Source organism: Plecotus auritus, assembly GCF_963455305.1.
Source record: "Plecotus auritus genome assembly, chromosome: 6".
Taxonomy (NCBI): domain Eukaryota; kingdom Metazoa; phylum Chordata; class Mammalia; order Chiroptera; family Vespertilionidae; genus Plecotus; species Plecotus auritus.
Window position 1 is genome coordinate 118,902,205 of NC_137773.1, and position 22,598 is coordinate 118,924,802.

Sequence of the window (22,598 nt, forward strand, 5' to 3'; positions counted from 1 at the left end):
TAATTGGGAACATTTAGAAATAATCCTGTCGACCCACATTGTGGAGGCTCAGAGCTGGTTGATCAGGGGAAAGTGGTGTTTTGAGCTCTGTCTTGACAGGTTTGAGTGACAGCCTGAGTAATTCAGTTTCCCTACTTCCCCATTTCTTCTAAAAGAACCAACCAAATAAGGAGTTTTAAGAAACCCAGCCATTCTGGATGATGTGAATTCTTACAGTCATTTTCAAAAGAGGTCGTTTGACAGAGAGATGTACTCTGGGACTTTTATGTGTGAGGTAAATCCATTAGAACGTAAATGTGTTTAAAAATGGGGACTTAGTTACCTAAATGATACACATATTATAATAAAGTGTTGCCAATAGAGCAAGAGAATCCTCTGGAAAATGGGTGTCTAAGGAGCGAGATAAGGAGTGAAGTCCATCTTCATCTCTGCTCCCTTGTATTGTTAAGCATCCCTGGAAAATTCCTATCCACATCGGTGGTCCCCACGAAGTGTTGATGGCAACATCAGCAAGCTTTCTCCATTAAGTACTTCTTTAATACACGGTATGTGGAGAGAAGCAGATGGCTTATTGGAAGGGTGGATTCTACAGCTGTGTGGTTTATTAATTACACTTATTCCTTTAAAATGAACCTGGGTGAAACAGTCACCCCTTCTGTGGGCATGGTTAACAGATGTTTACTGTAATTCTTTGCGCAGTGAAAAAACTGCCTCTTCCACCCAACAAAAACAGCCACGTTTTCTTGGCTAAATCAAAACTTTGGCGCTTGGGTCTTACTTTACATATCATGGCTCCAGTCACACAGCCTTTCCAGCGTGAGGCTTAGATCACTGCGGCCAACATCTGCAGGAGCGCTTTGCTCACAGTGATCTATTATGTGAGTGCTTCATTCTTATACTGTTTTTGGCATTCGCCCCTCCTCATTGAAACCAGTATCGTATGTGCAAACCTCTTTTTGTTTTTCTTGCTTAAGCATGTCAGCCCCTCCTTAAATTTTTAAGGCTTTCATGTAGGCTTGATGACCATTTTAGGGAAGATTTTAATCATAGAAAGCTTCACCTTCTCAATCTGTGAGTTTGGTTTTTGCTGGGCTTTCTCTGAAATAAAAGGCATCTTCTTACCTCGTATTTTGTGTTTAAAAAACGCTTTTTCTTATTGTGTATTGGGCCTACTTTACCCTCTCACTCCTCATATATATATATATATATATATATATATATATATATATATATTTTTTTTTTTTTTTTTTGCCAAGTCCTGTTTTTTACAAGCACTGAATGGTCGTGAACCTTTAGATGGTCCCTGCTCACACCTGCCATTCGTGGTTCTAGTAGGTGTTTCAGGAGTGCACTACCCACCCCCCCCCCCCCCCCCATCTCCACTGAATCATCAGGGAGAGTGCTGTTTGCTCTTTGGCAGCAGAAAGGAAACGCAGCATCAGAACTCTGCTGTTCTTGGGAAGCTCCTCCCTTTGGAATGGAGAGCTGGGTGGCTCTTATGGAGCGTCCATTGCCAAAGTAAGCAGGGACCTTGCATAACACAGGAGAGGAAAAAAGAAGTAATATTAAGGGAAACATGTTCAAGTTGGGAAAAGGGGAGCTAGAAGTGGGCAGGGGGCCATGGCTCACAAAACTAAAGCCATCTTTTTAATTCAGGTAGAAAATCAGAGTTTGATCATTTTGGTATATTTTATAAAATAAAAAATCAGTTGTTTTTCTACAACTCCAAGTCTTTTCTTTGATCCAATTAAAAATAAATCTTGAGATTGGGAAACCAAAATTTATAGGCTACTTTACTGACAATATGTGGCGGTTGGAGAGACTCGAGCTCTTCGTTTGTTCAGTTACTTCCTTATGGTCTGGTTAGCACTGAGGGGTACCTGGGGAGATCCGTCTGTTTGAAACCAAAGCTGAAACTATCCAAATACGATTCTTATTTGGTCTGACTTGAAGAGAATGGAAGAGAGATCTGAGAGGTAAAATGAACCAAAGATGTTTACTCTGGCCACTTGGCTGATTAGTGGACATATTATTTAATGATTTTAAATGATTCCAAATAATGCATAACATTCCAGACATTTTAGTGTTTCAGAATGTTTGTGCATGGCAGGCTTTGAAAATGTAGCCAATTTGCAAAACAAAAAAATTAGGATAAAAAAATATAGAACCAAAAATAGCCTTAAAGTTTCTGATTCATTCATTCTCAAGGTTGAACATTTCAAAGCTGGGGAGAATCAGCAAAGGTCTTCTTTGCCCATGCCAGATACTTGTGCCCCTAAATGTTGCTGGGAAGGAGGGAGGGCCCAGGAGCATTCTGGGTACTGGCATGTGTCAGTCATGCCCAAGGGGAGGAATCAGGGCTGGGCTCACATGAGCAGCTGATGGGAGAGAATGGGAGCCCAGAGGGACGGCCTGGCGTGGACTGTGCGCAAAGGGCCCCTTCAACCCGTTGAAGAGCTCACTTTGCAAAGAGCCCTGCTTTCCTTGAGTGTTGCCCCAAGGAGGTCTGGGAACTGTGGCCGGCGGAGTCAGGCTTGCCTTCATTCTGTTTGATTCAAAAAATATAATTAAGATTTAAAAACTTACATGAAGGAAAAAACCCCAAAGCCTACCCCTCACTCCCCAAAAAGGGGAAGCAAAGCTATGTAAAGCACAAGATTATTCTTAGATGATGGTTCACTGCTTTCTCCCCCAAAGGCCGTAAAAGGATTGTCAACAGTGCCTGAGTCATTTCTCTGCTGGAAAATGGAGTTGGAAACATCGGGGCCTGTGCGCACCCGGAAAGGAATTGAGTTCGACTTCTTTTCAGTCCTTAGGGTAGGCTGCGTGCCCTGGCTTCTTTCGTGGTTTTGTCCTTTGGGTTCGTCAAACTATAAATAGTGGCAGATGACATCTCTACAGTAGTGGGCAGTAGGAAGGGCCCCCAAAAGTATCAGAGCAGAACTAGCAATCCCAAAAGCCTTGTTCAATAATTTAGTGCTGCAAGTTATCAGGTCTTGCTGAGTCAGCTCCTATTGGGAGCAGCACACTAGCACTATCTTACTGAACCCTGACAAATACTGGGAAGTTACTACTCTTAATGCCTTTGTGTTCAAGATCAGCAAATGGAGGCTCAGAGAGGCCGGCTCCGTTAACTCACCTGGGGCTGTAGAAAAAGTAGCTGAAACGAGCCAGAACTGTAGCCCCGTGAGCATTAATGCCAGGGCCAGTCTCCTGTTGTGAAGGTGCTGCGCTGTGGGATGCCATGGGGAGGGGGGACGGGGGGGGCTGGGAAGAGGGTATGGGACTCTATACTATTTTTGCTACTTCCTATAGGTCTACAATTAATTCAAAATTAATTTTTAAAATGGCAGATTTTACACTTGTATCAAGGTCTATTTGCTGTTGAAATCCAGTTTATCCACAGGTCTGCCTTCTTAGACCCCTTGCCCAGCACAAGAATGGTCTCTATCCCACCGTCTCATGGTCAGCTTTAGCTCAGTGTACTTAGGGACTAACATTTCTCCTGGCTTCTCAATGCCCTTCCTTACCGTGTCCTCCTGTCCCCCCTCAAATGCCCCCACCCTGACCTCAGGGAGGCAGAGACCCCTCTAGGAGGTCTCCTGGGAGTCTCTCAGTAAATGCTTTCTTGAGAAGAGAGTTGGTCTGAGATTTTTATGGTTTTCATAATGAATTTGTAATGCCTGATGAGTGCATGGAGATGCACTGTGCATCTGAAAAGGAGACTGGCAATGGGAAGGCAAACATTTACTGGCTTACAGCATCCTATATAATAAAGAACTAATATGCTAATTAGACCAGATGGTGGAACGACCTTCTGGAACGACCTGCTGGAATGACCAGTGGGCGAGGCCAGTGAGTCTGTGCCGCCAGGCCAGCCATGGTGGTCCCGGCATTCCCCCCTTCCACAGAGGTGGTGGGAGAGGCGGTGGTGCAGGCCCGGTCCTGGTCCTGGCACCGTGCCTTCCACAGAGGCAGCCGCAGGGGAGCGGGCCTAAGCCACAGTCAGACATCCCCCAAGGTCTCCTGGGCTGCCAGAGGGATGTCTGACTGCCAGCTTAGGCCCGATCCCCCGGGGAGCGGGCCTAAGCTGGCAGGTGGACATCCCCCAAGGGGTCCCGGACTGCAAGAGGGCGCAGGCCATGCTGAGGGACCCCCTGAATGCACAAATTTTTGTGCACCAGGCCTCTTGTGTAAAGATAAGCCACATTATTTGTGTAGCAGAAAAACGACTAGACTCAAATTCAGAAAACCTATCTTTTAAAGCCATATCTTCTGCTAACTTATGTGATCTCAGTTCCCTTTTTTAGGAAATTATTAAATAGAGAATTATGTTCTACAGAAACTTCCATGCATAAATAATTTTGTCACATTCTGTGTAATAAAACTTCAAATCCGTATCTTTACTGAGTAAACATTATTACTCTAAATTTGCTTGGTCTTATGACTGGAGTATCAAGCTCTAGAACAGTGGTTCTCAACCTTTCTAATTCCATGACCCTTTAATACAGTTCCTCATGTTGTGGTGACCCCCAACCATAAAGTTATTTTCGTTGCTACTTCATAACTGTAATTTTGCTACGGTTAATGGATCGTAATGTAAATATCTGTGTTTTTCGATGGTCTTGGGCGACCCTACTAGCGGTTCTCAACCTGTGGGTCGCGACCCACAGGTTGAGAACCGCTGCTGTAGAGCCTAAGACCATTGGAAAACACAGATATTTACATTACGATCCATTAACCGTAGCAAAATTACAGTTATGAAGTAGCAACGAAAATAACTTTATGGTTGGGGGTCACCACAACATGAGGAACTGTATTAAAGGGTCGTGGCATTAGAAAGAATATATTGGTAGATCTGTTAATTGGTTGATTAACTCCAATTATTTGAAATCTTTTTCTGTTTTAATAAAAATGTTTATAACTACAAGTTTCCCTCTCAATACTGCTTTACCTAGACTCTCGTAAGCTTTGGTATGCTATGTCTTTGTTTTCACTCATCTCAAAGTATTTTTGTTTTATCGTGTCTTTTTGTCCTGTCTATTATTTAGGAATGTGTGGTTTAATTTCCATGTTTGTTAATTTCTCAAATTCTTTGTGTTATTTATTTTTAATTCTAATCCATTTTAATTAGAGCCTATATTTTGTATTACTTCAGTAATTTTTAATTTATTGAGGTTTGTTTTATGGCCCAGCTTATAGTCTATCTTGAGAGTGTCCATGTGTGCTCGAGAAGAGTATATCATGTTGTTGTTGGGTGGACTTTTCTATAGGTGTCTGTAGGTGCCTGTAGATGCCTGTAGCTGTCTGTAGGTGCCTGTAGGTGCCTGTAGGTGTCTGATAGGTGCCTGTAGGTTTCTTGTAGATGTCTGTAGGTGCCTGTAGGTATCTGTAGGTGTCTGTAGGTGTCGGTAGGTGCCTGTAGGTGCCTGTAGGTGCCTGTAGGTGCCTGTAGGTGCCTGTAGGTGTCGGTAGGTATCGGTTGGTGTCTGGTAGGTGCCTGTAGGTGTCTGGTAGGTGTCTGTAGGTGCCTGTAGGTGTCTGTAGGTGCCTGTAGGTGTCGGTAGGTGTGTGTAGGTGTCTGCTAGGTGTCTGCTAGATGTCTATCTGTCCTTGATATTGCTTGTGTCTTCTGTTTTCTTATTGATCTTCTGCTAGTTCTAGGCAGTGTTGTTAGTGGTGTATTAAAGTCTCCAGCTATTGTTGAATTGTCTGTTTCTCTCGTCAGGGTCCCTGTTTTGTAGGTGAAGACTTTCTTGAGACCAAAAAGAGCACTCTTGTTATGTACCTGCTTCCAGTACTTCATTCAGTTTTAAGATTTAAAAATTACACACTAATGGAAAACCTTAGTTTTATAATGGGGCAGCTCTCTGGCATTGATAGAGGTGTTTAGGCCATATTTGCAGGCAAAGAGGAGTGAAGGGTGGTGGCTCATGTATTTTATTATTGTGGCAGCCAGTAGAGTCCAACTGAGGGCAAACGGACATGACCTTCAGTAGTGGGTGACGGGGCTTTGACTTACCCACTGTAAGTCAGTGTTTCACTTCTATGCTTCACTGGCTCCATAGACATGGATAACCCAATGCAAACATGTTCCATGGGGGAAATATGCCCTTTTTTTTTTTTTTTTTTTTTTTTTTTTAGCAAATTAGAATAAAATGGAATTTTCTCATTGTTCCTAAATCTATGGCTCTACTGCCCCTTCTATGTGTGGGCCACGTGGCAAACTCCAGGTGCATCTGTCATACAGAAATTGCTTTTCTGCCCAAACACAGAAACGTGAAATAAACCAATTTGGGCATAAGTAGTATATGCTAGATCAAGCGTCTTCCTACACTCATGTATTAGGGCGAGTCCGGAGTTGGATATCCCTGCCTCGGCACCGGTGCACACACAGCTCCCACGTGGACAGTGGTGCTGCTTGCTGATTGTTTTCGCTAGCAGTATTATGGCCAAACATTGAATTTTTTTCCTTTGCAGCAGTATGTTAAATTTGTTCTAGACATATGTCAATGAGAAAGCAGGGGGTGGGGCAAACACACACATATGTAAAAAGAGAATTCCTCACTGAATACATTTTTAAAAGGCATTTGTCTTTGATTTCTTTATTTCTTTAGCCATTTTGTTATCCTTAACCACATTTCGGTGTCTATCAATGAGCAATGAAATCGTTTAGCCATGCTTTAAATTCACTCTGAGTGAAACATGGTTTTTCAGAGGAGATTGTACATGTTAGAGACATTTTCCTTTTCTGTCATCTGGGAACATATGTCATAGGGTTGATTGTTGGTGGAGGAAGCCAAGAGGTTCTGTGTCTTAAGTTTCTCCGAGAAAGGAATTATTGTCTTGGTTATCTCTTTTTAACTTGTGGCTTCCCTACCTGCTGGGCTTCCCAACAGTTGTCAGCTAACCACTCTAGCCTCGCACTGCTGCCAGCATTCTTGGTTCACAAATATGAAGTAAACAGAAAATCTTCCTAATTTGAGCCCAATTGGAACCTTAACGCTATAATGAAGAACTAATTTGAAAGCAGACAGACATATCTCACAAAATTAGAGCCAGCTTTTAAATGATCTTAAGGAATTGAGAGTAAGAATGGTGTTATGCAAGAGTGAGATGCTGACACATGGAGGAATAAAAGCTGAGAGAAGAATCCTCATGGAGCCTTTGGAATGACAGTCTTACTTGGGTTGCCCACTAAGTGTGGGGATGATAATGTACCTTAGAGGACAGGTTTGTGGTTGAAATGCTCTTGATATATTTTGACAAATTAAACAGTGGTAAAGATGTTTGGAAGTTAACCATGTCTTTACCATTATTTATGTCAATGAACTAGAAATCATTGGTTAATTTGCAGTTCTTACAGTTTTATGATAACTGCTGTTGTTGTGCATTTAACCATGTGTGGCAATAACTCAGCGGGATACATCTTATGTTGTCAGCTACCTTTTGACATCATAATAGATTTCAGTTGCCAACTCTTTCTCGACAGAATAAGATGTGGAAGAGCTGTACGGAGTGTTTGGATCAGACCCAGACACAGAATGTATGATGGCCTCTCTGAGATTAAAAAGCTCCGATGGCAGTGTGGGGGAAATGAGGCCCTGTTGATTTTTGTTTTTATTCTTATTGTTTGCCTTCACCCCATCCTAGCAACATGTTCTCCGTAGGCGCCTTTCATCGGGAATTTAAGTGAGCCTGTTCTTTGGTGTAGCACTTTGCATGATGACCAGATGGACTCTTCTGATCGCCACGCCCTTTAGCTCTGATGCACCTGGGTGCTGCTTCTTGGCGCTGGAGCACGAGTCCCATAGTCTTGTATTTTTCCTCATCATGCTTTAGCATTGATTACATTATTTCAAAGAAAATATTGATATTCTCCCTGGGTGATTAAAGACCTGTTGGAAGGGAATTTTGTAGCTACGATGTTTCTTTCCTCCCTCTCTTTTTTCTACTTTATTCAGAATGCCTCCTTAATAATTGTCCTCTTCTATAGCTATTATTTTGGACTTGCCAATGAGGGAAGAGTATTAGTGGACACCCCTGCCTTTTTGTACATTTGTTCTTTGAGATTCTCTATTCTTACCTTTAAATTATTTATTTTTAGGCCCTCCATTCTATGTGTAGATCCCATTTTGACCTGTTAACATCTTGCCTCCCATTTCTCTAGGTCATTTGCTCTGCTTGCAAGCATTTTATGACCCCATTGGCCAGGCTTTCATCGTTCCATTTCATACACCTCCTTCAAGTCTCTTCAGAGGAACTTCCTCCTTGTACTTCCCGTGAGCTCAGCAGTAGGATGGGGTGAGGTGTTTGACTGAAGGGTCCCCAGTTCCTGCTCCCCCTCCTGTGGACTTCGGTCCTGTGTCTTAGGTGCCTTGTTTGGAGTTTCCATTTGGCAGAGATTCTGCTACTTTATGTTGCCATAGCCTTGCCTTCTCTCGATGTCTAACAAATGTTAACGGTGATTAAAATGATCAGTTATCAGTCCGTAGCCAGGAAGAGTTTATTAAGCTTTTCTAGCACAGCTACATTGCCCTTGAGAGGAAAGTTTCTTGTATCACAGAACAGCACTTTTAAATCAGATCCATGGACTTGTTGGGCTCCTGCTACTTAATGCTGTAAAAAGGTTTTACATTATCCATTTCCCATCTGGAAAGTGTATGCCCTTTGTCATTGCTTCAAGAAATAGCGAATATTTGTGTACTTGAGATAAATTCTAATAAATGCAGTTGTGTAATGTATTTGGGGGGATAAGCATTCATAACAACTATCCAAGTCAAGAAATCAAACTTTGCCAGCCCCCTAGAAGCCCCTCAGGTGCCATATTCCACTTCCAGTGCCTTCCAGAGGTAACCAGGGCTTTTATAGTAATCATTTCACTTATTTTATTACGTACATGTGCATCCATAGACACCATAATTTAGTACTGACCATTTTGTAAAAGTTGACATATCTTCTAAGTTTCTTAATGTACAAGTTTCTCTCTCTTCCTTTCTTCTCTTCGCGCTGTCTCTTCTGGAGAACCAGCGGCCACTTGAGCTGTAGCTTCTGAGAGTCCGTCCCCTGCTTCTCACGTCCTCTCCATTTCCTGCACCTCGGTGGCTGGGCTCAGAGGCTCACATTTGATCCCTTGGCAAGACTCTAAGTGATGGTGTGTTCTTTCATTCAGGAGGGACATACTCTCTTATTCTTTCTTTTTGTAGTGTTAACAGTCATTAATGCTCACTGCCTAGATTGATTAATTCACTGGGAGATGCAAAATGATGATATTCTAATTCTATTGTATTAGCTGGAATACTTTTGTAATTTTCATCTATTCTTTGCTTACTCGGTAAAACTCTTCATGTAGAAATAAAGGATAGCCGGGGCCAGCGTGGCTCAGTGGTTGAGTGTCGACCTATAAACCTGGAGGTCACAGTTTGATTCCTGGTCAGGGCACATGCCCGGGTTGCAGGCTTGATCCTCAGTGAGGCAACAGATCAATGGTTCTCGCTCATCATTGATGTTTCTATCTCTCTCCCCCTTCCTCTCTGAGATCCAGAAAAATTTATTTTAAAAAAAGAAAAAAGTTTGGCTCAGTGGATAGAGGGTCAGACTGAGGACTGAAGGGTACCTGGCTTGATTCAGGTTAAGGCCATGTACCTCGGTTGCAGGCTCAATCCCTGGCCCTGGTTGAGGTGTGTGCAGGAGGCAACCAATCGATATGTCTCTCTCACATTGATGTTTCTTTCTCTGTGTCTCTCCCCCTCCCTTCCACTCTCTGTGAAAATCAGATCAATGGAAAAATATCTTCAGGTGAGGATTGCCAAAGAAAAAGAAATAGAGGACAAATGCCTGGTTCTTTTCAACTGTCTACACATTTTAAAACTAATGAATTGGTTTTATATCACCCTCTGAAAGCAACCAGTACATCTATATATATAAAAGCCTAAGCAACTGGAACAAGCAGAATGACTGGTCACTATGATGCACACTGACCATCAGGGGGCAGATACTTAACACAGGAGCTTCCCCCTGGTGGTCAGTGCACTCCCACAGCCAAGCTCCCCCAGCTGGCCAATTAATTAATAGAAATCAATTAATAGAACAGTAGACAGGCATGTAATTGCAATTTCCTCTGTCTGTTCAAATGTCCAATCCAATTTCTTCTTCACTTATTTTCCCCTCAAGAAAGTTGATTGACTTGGTTTGTTTAACTCCTGCTGCAGTGGCTTTAAACCCACAGTAGTAACCAGAAGAGTCACACCTGTACACCTGAGGGCCTTATTCTGCATCTATCCCCAGTAACATCATACAGCCACCAAGAGGCCTCGTTTCCACTCTCTGTGTGTAGACCTGGGAAATAAGTTCTTTTATGCAGCCTGTCCACAGGAGTCTCACAGCCACACTTGTGTTTCCAGTGAGCTCCTCACAGCATGCCCTCTGTACCTGGGATCTGCCGTCAAGCTGTCATTGCTGTCATCACAGCCAATGTTTTCGGCTTCCGAATAGGTGAGTTATGAGTAAGTGAGTCACTGTGCTGGAATCCAGTGACTTGTCGGCTCCCTTCTTCTGTGACGGGACTGCACAATCTTTTCCTCTGACAATCACTGGTACTCACGTAAGGCATCCTGGTTAGTAGCCTTAAAGGCATATTCTACTTGGTAGAGCTGACCCTCTGGTGAAAAAATGATAAAGTGGTGGTCAAAGCCAGCGCTGGGACCAGGGGACATGTTAGTATGCCCACTGCTTCAAGCATGGTTTCTGGGCCCTAGCTCCCGTAGCAGGTGCACCCAGTTTTCCTTATGCAGTAATCTTCCATTTTTTTACCATAGTGGTCTGAAAATATGCTAAACGTGATTTCAATTCTTGTAAATTTATTTAGACTTGTTCTGTGGCCTAGATTATGATCTCTTTTGGAAAATGTCCCATGTGCACTTGAGAAGAATGTGTCCTGTTGCTGTTGGATGGAATCCTCTAACGTGTCATTTTAGGTCGATGCTTCCTTATTGATTTTCTGTCTGATGACCTATCCCTGCTGTAAGTTAGGTATTAAAAGTCCCCTAGTATTTTTGTGATGCTGTCTATTTCTCCCTTTAGGACTGTTAATATTTGCTTTATATACTCAGGTACTCCTATGTTGGGTGCATAAACATTATATCTTCTTCTGTGATTGACACTTTTTAGTATTATTTAACACTTTTCTTTGTCCTTTACTACAATCTTGTGTTAAATTTTATTTTGTCTGATATAAATATAGCTACTCTGGCTTTCTTTTGATTTCCATTTGCATGAGATATCTTTTTCCATCCTTCACTTTCAGTATCTGTGTTCTTACATCTAAATTGAGTCTCCTGTAGGCAGCATATAGATGGGTTTTGTTTTTCTTCCTGTTCAGCCACTCTGTCTTTTGGTAGGCAAGTTTAATACATTTACATTTAAAGAAATTATTGATAGTTATGTGCTTATGGTCATTTGTTGTGACATGTAATAGGGCTAGACTTTGTGAAAGGAGATATCAGTGTCTGGTTGGATCATTTATTCCAACTGTTTCAACCATCACCACCAAGTGGGTTGCTGAGGTCACATTCTAGCTGTTCAGTCTGCACCAGGCTGATGTGCAGGTTGGCCACAGGTAAGGTTATTGAGTACTGAAATGAGCCACGTTGGCCATTCCAAACTGTCAGAGTCTCCTGGGCAAAATGGAAGCTGCTATAATTAGCAGTGGACAGAGGTAGACATTTCTTCCTCTCACACCCTCACTGCCCCACGGCAACTTGTATTGAATACAAGTTTTATCCAGAATTCTGCCAAATGGACAGAGAGGTATTAGGAAGCAAGCCCAGAGAAGCCTAAAACTTGTTTGTTTGAGGCCTGAAGTCCCTCTTCACTGCACCCACATACTCCATCAGGTATCTCATATGGAAGGTTTACTTTGAGGAGCAAATAACACTATTTTGATGGCAGACTTGAGCAACTTTCTAGCTGGAATGTGACAGGGTTCTGTCCTAGTACCAGGGAGCTCTCGGCCTCCAGTAGTTCTCAAGGCCTAAGACTCTTAGATATTGACACACAATCTTTTCAGCTGTCATTTTTCTTGAATCTACTTATTTCACCAATGAAAAATAATTGTAAACATTCTTAATGCTGGTGAGTGGACTTCCTGATGCAGTTTTAAATAACAGTATTTGAAGTACTTGCAAGGCCTTCTCTCAAGAAAGATGGGGGGAGGTTCTGGGAGGACATTTCTTATTAGAAAATTTTTTGCATCTTGGTCATAAAAATATAAACATATATGTGTAGCTGATTTGAAAGAGCTAATTATAATTAACAAAAGAGTGAGAGCTAGGTTAGAAGTACTTTGAGATGCCGGTATAATGTGTTATCAGTAAACACGCTCATGCATACACACTCATTACTCATAGAATTGAACTACTCTTTATAGGAAGTCATTTGCCCTGCTTATAACTTTGAGAAATTGATTGGTGGTCAAATTTCATAGTCAGTGGGTATATATTTAAACACTAGAGGCCTGGTGTATGAAAATTCGTGCACTTGGGGGGAGTCCCACAGCCTGGCCTGCACCCTCTCACAGTCCGGGACCCCTCAGGGATGTCCACCTGATGGCTTAGGCCCACTCCCTAGGGGACTGGGCCTAAGCTGGCAGTCAGACATCCCTCTAGCAGCCCTGGAGCCCTCGGGGGATGTCCGAATAATGGGGAGCAAGCCTAAGCCATTAGTCAGACATCCTTAGCGCTGCTGTGGAGGTGGGAGAGGCTCCTGCCACCGCCACTGTGCTGGCCAGCCATGAGCTGGCTTCTGGCTGTGTGGCGCTCCCTCTGTGGGAGCACACTGACCACCAGGGGGCAGCTCCTGCATTGAGCGTCTGTCCCCTGGTGGTCAGTGTATGTCATAGCAACCGGTCATTCCAGTTGTTCCACCTTAGGGTCAATTTGCATATTACCCTTTTATTATATAGGATGGTTCAGTTCTGTGGCAGCTGGGAGATCTGGTTCATCCCAAGAGTCATCCCCACCTCTCTCTGTGAGTGACAGCATGGCTTCCTTCTTCCCTTTCAACTGTTCCTGCACTGATTTTTCAAAGCCATCCCTTCACAGCATTTCTGAAGCCATCCTTTGTTTTCTCACCTCTGGTTTGGTTTTTACCTCTTTTCTTCAACATGGCTCTGTTGTCTCTAACTTTGGGAGACAGTGTAGCATAGTGGTTGAGACATTGGCTTCTAGTATGGACAGTGGATTCAAGTCTATGATATTCCATTTGTTATCTGTATGACTTGGACCTACTTACCTTGCTGGGCCTTACTTTCATCATCTGTTAAATGAAAATAAGAACAGTGTAGAGCTGTGCCTTGTACACATAAAGTGTTGCTTTCTAATAATCCCTTCTCTTCCTCCTCTGCTCTTATTGGTTTGGTTTATCACCTCTTTCCACCTCCTTCTGTAGGTTCCTCCAGGTTTAGAGCTCTTCCGGGCTCTCCTATACCCGACAGCCTAGCACAGCCCATCTTTCCAAACTCCCACAACCTTTGTTTTCTTCCTTCCTTCCAACTCCTAGTGGGTTTAGGGATTTACTTTAAACATATCCTAATATTTACCCACCTAAGACATGCAACTAGTGAGCATGACCAGAAAGCCTTTCTAGCTTTCATTGCATATCACTAGACAAACTGGGATCGTGTGCCCAATACCTGACCATAAACTCTCCCTCACTTCCTCCCATTACGTTTTTCACAAACGCATTCTCCCTCCTGAAGAACTGCCATGGGTCTTGTGTGGGGAACCAGACACCATCCACTCTGCCACCACAGTCATTATTAAAACACTAGAGCAGGGGTGGGCAAACTTTTTGACTCGAGGGCCACAATGGGTTCTTAAACTGGACCAGAGGGCCGGAACAAAAGCATGGATGGAGTGTTTGTGTGAACTAATATAAATACAAAGTAAAGGAGCGGAGGGGAGAGCAAGAGAACCGGATAGAACAGCCGGATCCGGCCCGCAGGCCATAGTTTGCCCAAGGCTGCACTAAAGGCCTGGTGCACGGAATTTGTGCACTCGGCGGGAGTGGGGGCACTCAGCCCGGCCTGCGCCCTCTCACAGTCTGGGAACCCTTGGGGGATGTCCGACTGATGGCCTAGGCCTGCTTCCCGGACAGCCATCAGTTGGACATCCTTAGCGCTGCCGCGGAGGTGGGAGAGGCTGCCACCACCGCAGCTGTGCTCACCAGTCGTGAGCCCCACTTTTGGGGGAGCAGCGCTCCCCCTGTGGGAGCACACTGACCACCAGGGGGCAGCTCCTGAATTGAGCATCTGCCCCCTGGTGGTCAGTGCGCGTCATAGCAACTGGTCGTTCTGCTGTTTGGTTGATTTGCATATTAGCCTTTTATAATATAGGATAAATCTTAAACCCAGGTTGCTACCATGCATTTTTTTTTTTTGCATCATTGAGAGATTCATTATAAATATTATTGGATTGTTGTTTTTCATCCATGTTTCTTTTTATGATTTTCACATGGATTTTTCAACCATTGGGTATGTACAGGACAACCCTTGTGACTACCAACTCCTTCGATTGGCAGGCTCTCCTTGGCACGGGACATGGGTGAGGGTGACCTGGAGGAGAGGGTCCCATCTCACTGCTCCGAAGAAGAGGAGAGGGCATATTCCATGCACACTGGCCTGCTTCTAACGTGGCCAGACTGCTTAGTGCGCCACATCATAAAACAGTGTAATGAAAAGAGGATTATTTTCCCTATTTGAATGCAAAAAACCAAGTGACACTGCCTCCCCAAAGAGTATTTCTCCATTTTGCATACACTGAATGTAACACACCATATTTTGTCTTAAAGTGTTAAAACCCGCCTGGTATCTGACACACAAAGAACTTATTTACCAGGTGTCCTCGTCTCCATTCCAACCCCACACAAATGTTTCATAAGAAATAACACATTTTGTAGGAAGTGTCTTTATCTGCACTTGGTGTAAAGGTTGCTTTAAGTCCTAGGCGAGTGTTGCTGGTCAAACTTAACTTAGACTAAAACCAGAGGTCAGAACTGTCATAGGAACTAAGAGGGCTTCTTCCTTGTTTTCTGGTGTTCAGGGTTCGAAGCCACGGGATGGCAGCCTCAGGACTGTTGTATTTGGTCTGCACAACATCCTATCTAATAAAGAGGGAATATGTTAATTGACCCTCACACCGTCACAAAATTATGGTGCCCATAGCCAATAAGGAGGGAATATGCTAATTGACCACCCCACCCTGAAAGATGGCGGTGCCCACAGCCAATAAGGAGGGAATATGCTGTTTGACTGCCCTGCCCTCAAATATGGTGGCGCCCACAGCCACAAGATGGCAGCGCCCAGTCCCCTCAGCCCTGCTGGGGTGGTAGGCTCATGGCACGGCCAGGCCCACTCCCAGGCGGGTCCGGCCACTCCACACGCCTGCCTCTGGAGTCCCCCAGTCCCTTGAGCCCCCCAGCGACCCAGGGCCGGCCCAAGATGCAAGCAAGCCTCTGATGTGGCTGCCCATCTGCCTGAGGCTCAGGTAGCTAGGGCTGGCGGAGGCTTGCGCTGCTGGTAGTGGCAGCAGCAGAGGTGTGATGGGGTCACCTTACCCTGATCTTTGGGTCACCTCCCGCCCCTGAGGGCTCCCTGACTGTGAGAGGGGGCAGGCCGGGCTGAGGGACCCCCCTCCAGTGCATGAATTTTCATACACTGGGCCTTTAGTTTTAAAATAATGTGTATTGGGTGCCAGCATTTAAATATGAGATTACACCTAACACAATTTCTGAAATTATTTTGTGAAAATTTGCAGGTACACTGGGTTCACATTCCCCAGTGGCTGGAGCCAGACAGTGGCTGCCCCGTTCAGCGGGGTCTGGCGATGCCCTCCCCTGGGCGCTGAGCTCCCCCTGCGCCCTCTGTCCTGTCCAGGCAGGCCTGGGAGGGCTTCTCCTTGCCTTACATTGCAAAGGAAAACCAAGACAGTGGCACCAGAGACTAAACAAAATGTTGAGTGTGTCTTTTTGAGACTAATTTTAAGACAATATATGATTTTTTGGAAATCTATATAATTTATGAAGTGTATATATATAACCTTAGGAACACAAATGTAATTAAACCCTGTGTCCGTACTATGAGTTATTATAAACTTATGCAGCAGTTCTGCTCTTCCGACTGTCCGGCAGCCTCTCGCTCTAGTCATCTCCCCTGTGCCTGAGACATGGATGCCCAGACCCAGCTTGGACAATTTGCTCGAGGCCAGGCAACCAGTGGCTCCATGAGACCAGCCACCCAGGGCTGCTGGCGAGCCTACAGAGGGGCACTGGTGTGCCTGTGGATGAGCCAGGAAGGAGCCCCCTGGAAAGCGCTGTTGTGTCACTGTTCTGATAGGTGGGAGTCTAAAGGGGAGCCTTTTCCTCTGTGGGGATTCTGCTGGCACTTGCTTTGCTCACCCCTGGCTTCCCCACAGACCCGGCGCCCTGCCCCTCCTGGCCCTGCCCTCCAGGCACCTCTGAAAAGGCCCCTGGCCGTTTGGCCCTAGGACAGACTTGTCAGGCTGGATTCTGTTTTTCCTACCCTGATGCTCAGATTCATTTCCAGGTCACGTTAATGATGTCTTAGAAACTTCTATTCTACCCAAACAGCATTCCCCTCCCTGCTGGGTCCTGTGTGAGGCCAGGTCCCAGGCGCTCCTGTGGGACCTGCAGGGTCAGCCAGCTTCACTGGGGCCCAGCTCTGTCTGTCTTCCTGGCTTCAGCCCTGCTGTGCGGCTGCCTTGGGTGCAGGGCTGAGGCCGGGCATGGGGCAGCGCCAGGGCCAGCGCAGTGGGCAGCGCCGGGGCCAGCGCAGTGGGCAGCTCTCAGGGAGGCAGCCGCTGGCTCTGTACTTCAAGGCCCCCAGTCCATGCGGCTCCAGTGTGGACAACCACTGGGCATGGCTCCTCTCACTTGCCCATGGCCGGTTCCTTCAGGAAGTCCTCACTCTCCTGTGACTGTAGGCCATTCCTGGACCCCACACCCCTCCAGGCTCCGCTCCACTGCCCCCTGAGGCCCTGGCAGCTATCACCATAGCAGGAAGAGCGTCCCCCCTCTCCCCCCACCTGGACTCAGGTGTCTCTTGAGGAGCCCGTGCCTTTGCACCTGGGGTTCGCCCCACCTGGCCCCCTTTCTGCTGCAGAGAAACAAAACGTACCTGTTCCTCAAGATGATGAGCTCCATAATGTGGTCCTGGGGCAGCCCGGGATGTGAGCATCCCCGCCCTTGCCTGTCCTCCTTCCAGACCAGAGCTGCTGGGAGGACCTTCCAGGGTGACAGGGTCCACACGTCCGAGATGGAGCCACAGGTGAGCCAGGCAGCATGTGGGGCCTTTAGCACTAGACATCTGACAATAAGGAACTGGATTTTTAGTTTCCATTTAACTTTAATTTAAAAAACCGTAAGTGGTTTAATTAAAATATGCACCGATGACGACTGTTTTGGACAGCACAGACCTGGACGATGAGCTCCTGAATTCCAGTGGCACACAGTGGGGTCACTGACTGTGGCTAAGTGACAGAATGCATAAGGTAGAAGCTGAACCAAAACAGCCTCTTCCCTGGTTCACACGCTTCTCCATACGCAAGTGCAAGTCCTGCCAGGACAGACACGCCGCCTTGACTCTCAGATCTCCTTACCCCATTTAACAGACCAATAAATTATTGAGGCTCAGAGAAGTTAAATGACTCAGCCAAGTCATAATTATGTAACATAAGATTCATCAACTACCTTTAATTACATCGTAAACAACAAATTTCTTCTGATATTTTTAGTTCTGGGCTTCTGAGAAGGTGAGCCCCCAAGAGAATGTTCTGTGGCCCTTGTCATTCCACACTTCCCGAGGATGGCTTTTCCTTCGGTCACTGATGTTTCATCATTCCTTGAGTCCGGGCTGTTGTTGGCTGGTACCAGGAGTGTCATTTTACCACCATGGTGGAATCTGCCGGCCATGGGCGGTCACCAGTGTGCCCTGGCAGCCTGCTGACCCACCATGCAGGAGGCTGTGCGGCGTGGACAGGGACATGCTGGCAGGGGTATGTGATGAGACTATGAAGTGAAGAGTAGCAGCCACAGGCCAAGAAAGGGAGTGGCAGTAAGGCTCATTGAGGCCCTAATGTAAAAATGTCTTACAACCTGAAAGTTTTTTTCTTGTGCAGTTTACATCAGGGTACTGTTAGAAGGGGGAGGGTAATTGCATTTTTGGTGCAGAGGGAATCTCAATTCTTATTTATAAGAAGGCTATTTGATTAAATCCTTATAGCTTTCTTGTTCAGTCTATTTTCTTTGCACTGTATTATGAACAATAAGATGATTTTGCTTCAAGGGAGCATAAGATATTTTTCTTCAAATTAAATCTCAGTCATTCACATAAATATCAGCTGTGATAACATTTTTATAACTTCAGAGTTGTGAACAAATACTATGCAGATATGACCTGCTTGACTTCACCTTGCTGATCACCTTTAGTGGGAAGAGGAAATAAGATTATTTACTGAGAAGAGTTGATTTTTATGAAGGAACCAAAGAATTGTTGGCATTAACTTTGTTTATCAGAATTAATCAATTTTACCTATTCAGGAAGGTATATTAGTGTTACACCTATAATATATTGTATACGAGCTATATCTAATTAAACAGTAAGAAACCAAGTAGATATATTCAGTGCCCTTAATAGAATGGGCTCCGGGTTCCCAGGAGAAACTGCTGATGAGAGCGTGACATGAGGTGGAATCATTGCTGCTTCAGCACGAGCACTATACGCCGGTGGAAGAGGAACAGCGCAGATCTAAGGAGAGCTCAGAGCCTGGCTCTCGGAGGGTGTGGCGGTTGTGCCTAGCTTGTGGGACAGCGACTTCCCTGGAAGAGGGGCAGAGTGGCGGGGGGCTGCTCTTGCAGTGTGCATGCGTGCGGTGTTTCTGCTGATGGTGGGATGGAAGTGAGGAGCAGGCAGCGGCCTTCTGAGTACCTTTGGACATTTCAACTTGGCTTTCTGGGCCACAGGAAGCTAAGGGCATTTTAAGCAGGGGTGCAACTTGCATCTGGGAGGCATGCAACATTTGAGCATTCACATTCCTTTTCAGATGCATCCCAGGGTCAAAAATATCAAGATGTGGCGAGGGAAGCTGTTCAGGAATTGAGAGAACTTAGTAAACTTACATTTACCAGGGTCGTTCATCTTCTTCACGGGCATGTTGGAGGCGAGCCAGAGTCCCAGTGGGACACTGGAGCGAGGACGCGTCCACCCAGCGCAACCCTGGGCAGGTGAGAAGAGGCGGAGCCTGAGTGCCTCCTGCAGAGCTCAGTGCCTGCTGGGGACCTGGGAGGAGGAGCCTGGTGAGAAGGGAGGTCCATGGCCTGTAGGCCCCTCTTTCCAGAAGTTTGTGAAAGCGACATGGGGCTAAGGCAAATTTGCTTATTTTGTTAGAAACAGAGATTAAGGTCGTACCAGAATCTTTTACTGAAACCTTATTGAAAAAGTTAAATTTCAGAATGTTAGATGCCTTTCTAACAGCAAGTCGAGGCTTCTTGGAGGTGAGCAGAACAGCCCAGTGGGAAAGGCAGGCTGGGTTGTGCAGGCAGAAATCCCAAAGTGGAGCCCTGGCCAAACACACCACCTCGGCCGTCTGTCCGCTTTGGAGAAGTGGCTGTTCAGGTTCTCTGCCCGCTTTTCAGTTGGGTTGTTTGTCTTCCTTTTGTTGAGTTGTATGAGTTCTTTATGTATTTTGGAATTTAACCACTTGTCTGATGTATCACTGGTAAATATGTTCTCCCACACAGTGGGCTCCCTTTTCATGATGATACTGGTTTCCTTTGCCGGGCAGAAACTTCTTATTTTGATGTGGTCCCATTTGTTTATTTTTTTTTTCCTTTGTTCTCTTGCCCTAGTCCCATGGTCGGCAAACTGTGGCTCGCGAGCCACATGCGGCTCTTTGGCCCCTTGAGTGTGGCTCTTCCACAAAATACCATGGCCTGGGCGAGTCTATTTTGAAGAAGTGGCGTTAGAAGAAGTTTAAGTTTAAAAATTTTGGCTCTCAAAAGAAATTTCAATCGTTGTACTGTTGATATTTGGCTCTGTTGACTAATGAGTTTGCCGACTACTGCCCTAGTCGATATATCGGTGAAAATTCTGCTCTGTTAGATGTCTTATATTTTGCTGCTAATGTTTTCTTCTAGGGTTTTTATGGTTTCACGACTTACATTTACGTCTTTTATCTATTTGCAGTTTATTCTTATTTTGAGTTTATTCCTGTGTATGATATTAGTTGGTGGTCTAGTTTCATTTTTTTTTTTTTTTGCATGTACCTGTCCAAATACCCTAAGAACATTTATTGAAGAGACTGCTTTATTCCATTGTTTGCTCTTGCGCCCTTTGTCAAATATTAATTGAGCATAATGGCTTGGGTCAGTTTCTGGGTTCTCTGTTCTGTTCCATTGATCTGTATTTCTGTTCTTGTGCCAGGACCTGCTGATTTTATTACAGTGGCTGTGCAGTATGGCTTGAAATCTGCTATTGTGATCCCTCCATCTTTGCTCTTCTTTCTCAAGGTTACTGTGGCTGTTTGGGGTCTTTTTTGATTCCATATACATTTTTGGAGAATTTGTTCTAGGTCTGTGAAATATGCCATTGGCGTTTCGGTAGGGATTGCACTGAATCTATAGATTGCTCTGGGTAGTATGGACATTTTAATGATGTTAAGAGACACATAAAAAATGCTCAACATCACTAATCATTAGATATGCAAATTAAAACGACAATGAGGTATCACCTCACACCTGCTAGAATGGCTGCCATCAACAAATCAACAAACAAGTGCTGGTGAGGATGTGAAGAAAAAGGAACACTGTGGTGGGAATGCAGCCACTATGGAAATCAGTATGGAGTTTCCTCAAAGAATTAAAAATGAAATGGCCATTTGGCCCAGTGATCCCACTTCTAGGAATATATCCTTAGAAACCCAAAATACTAATTAGAAAGAATGTATGCACCTCTATGTTTATTGAAGTGTTATTTACAACTAGAGGCCCAGTGCACGAAATTCATGCACAGGAGTGGTGGTGTGGGGGGGGTGTCCCTCAGCCCAGCCTGCACCCTCTCCAATCTGGGACCCCTCGAGGGATGGAAAGTCGGACATCTCTCTCACAATCCAAGACTGCTGGCTCCCAACCGCTCTCCTGCCTGCTTGCCTGATTGCCCCTAACCGCTTCTGCCTGCCAGCCTGATCACCCCCTAACCACTCCCCTGCCAGCCTGATCAATGCCTAACTGATCCCCTGACAGACTGATTGCCCTTAACTGCCCTCCCCTGCCAGCCTGGTCACCCCCAACTGCCCTCCCCTGCAGGCCTGGTCCCTCCCAACTGCCCTCCCCTGCAGGCCTGGTCCCTCCCAACTGCCCTCCCCTGCAGGCCTGGTCCCCCGCAACTATCCTCCCCTGCAGGCCTGGTCCCCCGCAACTATCCTCCCCTGCAGGCCTGCTCTCCCCCCCCACAACTGTCCTCCCCTACAGGCCTGGTTGCCCCCAACTGCCCTCCCCTGTAGGCCTGGTCACTCCCAACTGCCCTCTCGTGCAGGCCTGGTCCCTCCCAACTGCCTTCCCCTGCTGGCCTGGTTGCCCCTTACTGCCCTCCCCCGCTGGCCTGGTTGCCCCTAACTGCCCTCCCCTGCAGGCCTGGTTGCCCCCAACTGCCCTCCCCTGCAGGTCTGGTTGCTCCCAACTGCCCTCCCATGCTGTCCTGATCGCCCACAACTTCCCTCTCCTGCCAGCCATCTTGTGTCCACATGGGGGCAGCCATCTTTGACCACATGGGGGTGGCCATCTTGTGTGTTGGAGTGATGGTCAATTTGCATATTACTCTTTTATTAGATAGGATAGCTAAGATCTGGAAACAGCCCAAGTGCCCATCAGTAGATGCATGAATAAAAAAGCTGTGGTACATCTACACAATGGAATACTATGCAGCTGTAACAAAGAAGGATGTCTTGCCCAGCCTGTGTGGTTCAGTGGTTGAGCATTGACCTATGAGGTCACGGTTCGATTCTCGGTGAGGACACATGCCTGGGTGGCTGGCTCAATCCCCAGTTGGAAGTGTACAGGAGGCGGCTTATAGATGATTCTCTCTCATCATTGATATTTTTATTTCTCTCTCCCTCTCCCTTCCTCTCTCTAAAATCAATAATAAAATTTTAAAAAATCTTTTAAAAAAAGAAAGTTCTCTTACCCTTTGAGTCAGCATGGAGGGGCCTGGAGAATATTATGTTAAGCAAAATAAGCCAGTTAGAGAAAGACAAGTATCACATGATCTCACTCATATGTGGAATCTAATAAAATAAACTGAACAAAATAAAATGAATAAAAAAGATCCAGAGACGTGAGAGCATGCAGGAGGTGGAGGGGAGATTAAACATTAAAGAACTTACATGCATATATGCATAACCATGTTCACAGACAACAGTGCAGGGAAGGCCTGGGGAGGGGTGGGAGTAGGGTGTAGGGGCCTGTAGGGGGAAAGGGACATCTGGGTACTTCCAACAGTAAAGATAAGTTTAAAAAGCAACAACAATCAG

General features: G+C 45.5%; 1 protein-coding gene and 1 pseudogene across 2 annotated transcripts in view; one reads left to right on the forward strand and one right to left on the reverse strand.

Moving 5' to 3' along the window:
• FOXP1 (forkhead box P1) overlaps window positions 1-22,598 on the forward strand; it is a 560,454-nt gene that overhangs the window by 219,669 nt on the left and 318,187 nt on the right. The window lies entirely within an intron of this gene.
• LOC308251821 (proteasome subunit alpha type-6-like) lies at window positions 10,068-10,715 on the reverse strand (annotated as a pseudogene). The gene has a single exon. The product of its transcript is annotated as a proteasome subunit alpha type-6-like (transcript).